General features: G+C 39.1%; 1 long non-coding RNA gene across 1 annotated transcript; it reads left to right on the top strand.

Moving 5' to 3' along the window:
- Window positions 1-582: 582 nt before the first annotated feature.
- LOC130979499 (uncharacterized) lies at window positions 583-4,406 on the top strand. The gene is made up of 4 exons (XR_009086655.1): window positions 583-1,389; window positions 1,463-1,577; window positions 1,686-1,799; window positions 4,260-4,406. It is a non-coding gene; the product is annotated as an uncharacterized LOC130979499 (long non-coding RNA).
- Window positions 4,407-5,481: the final 1,075 nt, after the last annotated feature.

Here is a 5,481-nt window from a genome sequence, read left to right as displayed (position 1 = left end):
ATTCATTAACCTTGATTTCAAATTTATACCCTCCAAAAAGATAAAGAATGAACTATGAAGTGTTATTTAGTGGATGTAAGACCCAAAACTTTTGAAAAGTCTTATTATGATCAAGTCTCAAATCATATAGTTATTTGTAGCCTTAATTTCAGAAATTATTTTATTAAAGATAATTAAGACAAGTTTTGATTTATTGAATTTGAGACGAGTTATGATTATTATCCAATTTTACAGTTATTGGATTATTTTCTATATTTAAATCATATAGTTGGTAGTTGTGAAATGAAAAGGGTTTTTATATGATTTTGGACTAAATAATTAATATTTCAGAATATTGATATTACTATTTTGAAAAATGAAGAAATTAAGTATATTATTTCTAATTATTTGATTTGGGAATTTTATTGAAAATAATTTGTGAAATTGATGAGGAAATAGTATTTTTATACATCATTATTGTTGGATTAGAATTTATTTCTAATTACTATATTATCCCTATTTTTGTGAAATTACTAAAATGCCCTTAACCCTAATTTAAAAAAAAAAGAAACCCTAAAACCCTAACCCAGTACCCGTTTCCCCTCTCTGAACCCAGAAGCACCAACTCACTCTTCTCCCTCTCCCAATCACCCGCAGTCGCAGAGTAAACACAGCTTCCTTCACTACGGAAGAAAGGTGCAGAAGAAGGGAGGTAGGGGAGGCCTTACCACCATCGATCCACCACCTTGGAACTCGCCATCGAGCTGCTTTGCGGCGCCGCCCATGGAGTCACTAGCTCGCGTCACCGCCGATCATCGTCGAGCCACCGTCGGAAGCCGAACCACGAAGGAGAAGGACGCAAGGCAGGGGCCGACGAGAAAGAGGAAGGGCGCGCGTGTGGGAGCTCAGCCGCGGGGAGAGGAGGTGCGCATCTAAACCTTCGCCGCCGTTGGAGTCGCGCAGAGAGAGACGCGAAGAGGGAGAGCAGTCGCGCATCCAGCTGCGTCCTCACCGCCGCGGGAGGAATCGTCGCCGTCAAGCGCGGTGGAAGGCAGAGAGAGACAGAGCTTGCATCTGAGACTGGGAGGAGGTGGGGTTTCGCCGTTGTTGGGGTCTCACCACCGCCGTCCCCGTGGTGGCTGGTGTCGTTGTCGGAGAAGACCACCGGAGTTGCGGTCTGCCTCTGCCTCGGGGTTCTGCAAGTTGCCGGAGCCCACTGCCGCTAGAGTTGCCCAGAACCACCACCGTGGCTGCCGCTGGGATTGTGAACGGAAGGAGGAGACGCTGTTTCCGTTACAGCCACTCCCGGAGGAGAAGGCAACCGCGCCGCCACTCCCGGAGGAGAAGGCAACCGCGCCGCCGTGCCGAGTCACCGGAGAACCTCGCTACCGTCGCCGGAGAACTCTTCCGGTAAGGGTCTTAATTGTGGTTTCTGTCCTTTTTGAATTCCGGGAATACTATAGTCGCTGCGTGTTGGTTTCAGATGTCGTGATCGGAATTTGTCACCGCAGCCGCTTGAGGTGGCTGCCGGGCTGCTGCCGAGCCGGCCCGGAGACCGTCACTGTTTCGGTTCAGCCGTCCTTTCTTAGTCTCAGTAAGTAAGTATATTTCGAAGAGCCTCGCGTTAGTATTTTGTTGTGTATGGTTAATGAATACGAGTTTTGATAACGTGGGGTCGAGTCCTGATTATTATATGTTGCAATTAGTGTTGCTATGGTTATTGCAAAAGTGGCTGGGAGCTGAGGTTTTGGTTTCCGTCAGTTCGGTTTGAGGCAGAAAGGACTTGATGAGGCATTTGAGCTATGGTTTTGCTTTTTGAGGTAGGGGCGCTTTCCGAAAACTATAATTTATTATTGGAATTATTACATATGGATACTGATGTGAGATATTGTGTATTTGGTGATTGTATCTGCCTTATGTATTATTTGATTGACTCGAATGATTATGGATGTTGGTTTGGCTGAATTGTTGTGCGGCTTTGTGAATTGTAATGTTTAAAGTCGATTCTTTAAAGATTTGAAATCTAAGTTTAATCCATTGAGGATTGATTTGATTTGAGTTAATTATTTTGATGATTTGAGAAGTCGAATACACTTTTGAATTCAGCCTGGTTTATTTTAATTGATTTGGTTTTGGACAAATGATTTGTTATTGAACCGTTTCTTTAAAGCTTTGGAAATGAGTTAATATCGATTGATATTGAGTTGATTCTGAAATGGTATCCTTGAGATACGCCACTGAGGCGATTGTTGGGTTTAGCTTGCTTTAAATTGATTTCTGGTTTTGAGCTGTTGAAAAGGAATGAGAAATGGTTTAGTTGGGACCCGAACCGGGTGGCAAAAGTCCAAGTTTTAGGGGAGGTGCTGCCGAAATTTCTACAAAATCCTAGCCTATTTTGAAAAGTTATTTGAAAAGGGTTGGATTTGAGAAGTTATATTATTTGATTCATTAAGAGAATATTTGTGTTTTCAAGCTTAATTTATGTAATGAACTTTATGCGTTGAGTTCGGCTTATTTAGAAATGAACTATTTTTACCGTTTGAATCACTGAAGGAAAGAATGATGCTCTAGTATTGATTTCAATATAAAAAGGAGCTTTTAGTGATTTCAAAGGAATCTAGACTTTTGATTGAGTAATTAAATTTGAGGCATTTTGGAAGAGTTAGAAAAAATGGATTCCAAAAAGAAACCTGAAAGTGGTTTGATTCAAATGAACTGGTTCCGTTTCAAATGAGTTGATTTTTGGACCGGGTTGGAACTTGTGAATTTGTATGACCGGTTTTATATAGTAAATTCAGTTTTATTTACTTGAACCGAGAATATATGATTTTAAAAGAGTTTCAATGAATTTTAAGGAATTGATGTAAGTTGACCTTCCCCTAAAGACTTGGGACTCTGAGACTCTGCCGAGAAACTTTTGTTATGAAATTCCACTGTTGGGTGGGTGATTTTGGGTACTTTGAAATAAATCCTTAACTTGCCATGGTTTTTGGAAGTTTTGGAAAGAGAATGTCGAGAGTGGCTTTGTTTTAAAAAGGGAACTCACTTTGAGTAAAAGTGGCTTGTGAGCCTGAGATGATTTGAGAAATGAGATATTTAAAGCCAAGGCTGAAAAGAGTTGAAATTTGATTTTAAAGTGAAATGGCTTGAGAAAAGTGAGTTATGGCTTAAATGACAGTTTTATGAATTTGATGATGTTGAATGATGGAAGTACTGTTTTTGTTATGGGCCAGAATGGCTGTGTATGATTATGAATATTGGCTGGTTCTGGATTGAACCGTGAGCCGGAATGGCTGTGTGTGATGTTGATTTATGGCTGATTGCCGAATGAGTTATAAGTCGTATGGCTGGCTATGAATTATGAATTTAAGCCAAAGGGCTGTATTTATTGATAAATTGGTTGGTTTTGGATTGAACCGTGAGACGGATGGCTGAGATGGATGTTGATCCATGATTGAATATAAAAGCATGTATGCAATTGAATGAATTGTGAATTTAAGCCGAATGGCTGAGATGAATGTCGTAAGCGAGTATGATTGTGTTTTCTCTCTGGTTGTAAGGGTGACAGGGCACCGATACCCTCTAATGGCGACAGGGCGCATATGCCCTCTAATGGCGACAGGGCGCATATACCCTCTAATGGCGACAGGGCGCAGATACCCTCTAATGATATTAATGCGCAACAGAGAGACTGTGTCTGGGTTAGCTACCGGACACGTCGGGTTGGCTTGGTAACCGACAGATGATATCATCAGCCACTAGGACAGGCATGCATCATATGCATCTATGTGACATTGTTTGAGTGTGCATATTGTATTTGGTTTGCCTTTGTGATTAACTGCTAATTGTTCTACTTGCTGTAACTGTTTGTGCTTGAACATCCTATCTGTGTTTGCATCTGGGACCCTGTTGGATTGTGGTGGATTGGTTGTGGTTGGATTGTTTGGGCCTAGGGCCGTGGTTGAATGAGATGGACTGATGGTTGATTTCGGTTTTGTGGTTTTGGTTTGGAATAAGATATGAAAGGTTATTTTGGTTCAGTATAGATAAACCTTTTTAAAATGCTTTGATGTTTTAAGAATTGAACGGTTTCTTTTTCAGAAAAGATTTCTAACTTTACTTTTATTGTAAACTGTTGTTTTTGAAAAGAGGCATAAGATGGTTATTAATCACTGGTACGGTTTATCTTCATGTATCCTATTACAGTAATTCCTAAAAACCCTCTACTGAAAACCCTTTCGAGGATGATGTTCTCACCCCCTACATTTTTCTCCTTTCAGGATTTGGACGCAGAAGTTATGAAGAGTTTAATTATTCGTTATTGAGATGCTCTGTATTGCTTTAGATTATTATTTTTGTACCCTCGCCTTTATCTTGATATATTCTGTGAGAGGGATAGGAATTATACTGGATAATGTTTGTAATATATATATATATATATATATATATATATATATATATATATATATATATATGGATGTACTCTTTATGAGTTGCTGTAAGTTGTAGGTATGTATGGACGTACGTTGTATGGCGAAAGTATTTTTGGGAACGGTATTGCGGTTTAAAGTTTTTAAACAGGCTCATATTTTAGTATTAAATAATATAAGTGTCGTCGTAATGTCCGAGCTATCAGAGTTGCGCAGCCGGAAGCGTGAGCTTTGGTAGTTAGGGTGTTACATTATGGTATCAGAGCAGTCCATCCTGTAGAGCCTGAGGAATGGACCGACTATGCTTCAATTGCATACTCTGAGCTTTTGTCATGTATTAGGTCTTGTCGGATGACGAGAATTAGATATTTATGCACATGACGATCTATTGATTAACGGTGTTAGTCTTGCATTGCATAATTCTTGGTATTAAGTTTGGCCGGCTTAATACTAGTGAATTTTGTATATGAAAGCACTAATGAGTTATCATAGATGAAATCCGAGTTTTGAGTTAAGCGAATCGCGGGTTCTGGGAACGTTGAAAACTTTTCTCGAGGCTGTTCAGTTATGTGTCTTGAATTCTGTTCGAGTCGACCTATTCTTTCGTATCCTAACTTGAAGTTCTTGGTTACTAATCCTTTTGAAAAGTAGCTTGATTTTTCAACTTTATTCCTCCATTCATATGCATTCCTGTTTGAACTTAATTGCATATGCTTGTTTGGAATCCTTGTTGCATCTATCTTCCACGGTTTGAGTTCTTCTTGATTCACGTATTCTTTGATATAGCTTTGAACTTGTCTTGATGCGCTGTGCCTTTTTACTCCGGATTTCGAGTTCATTATTAGAGAGATTGTTGATTCAATTTTTCTCTTATTTAACAGTGATTACAGCCAATTTTTGAGATTTTTATGAAAATTTCTGTTAAATAGATATATACTATATATGAACTTTGAAGATTTCTTATACAGTTTAATAACTATTTATCTCTAATATCTTGCCTGTACTTTTACTGGTTTACGCAATTGCACTTACTTTAAAAGTAAATTTGACTTTCTAGTAATTTTACTATAGC

Source organism: Arachis stenosperma, chromosome 5 (genome assembly GCF_014773155.1).
Source record: "Arachis stenosperma cultivar V10309 chromosome 5, arast.V10309.gnm1.PFL2, whole genome shotgun sequence".
In the NCBI taxonomy this organism is placed as follows: Eukaryota; Viridiplantae; Streptophyta; class Magnoliopsida; order Fabales; family Fabaceae; genus Arachis; species Arachis stenosperma.
This window is presented reverse-complemented; position numbering and strand designations above follow the sequence as displayed.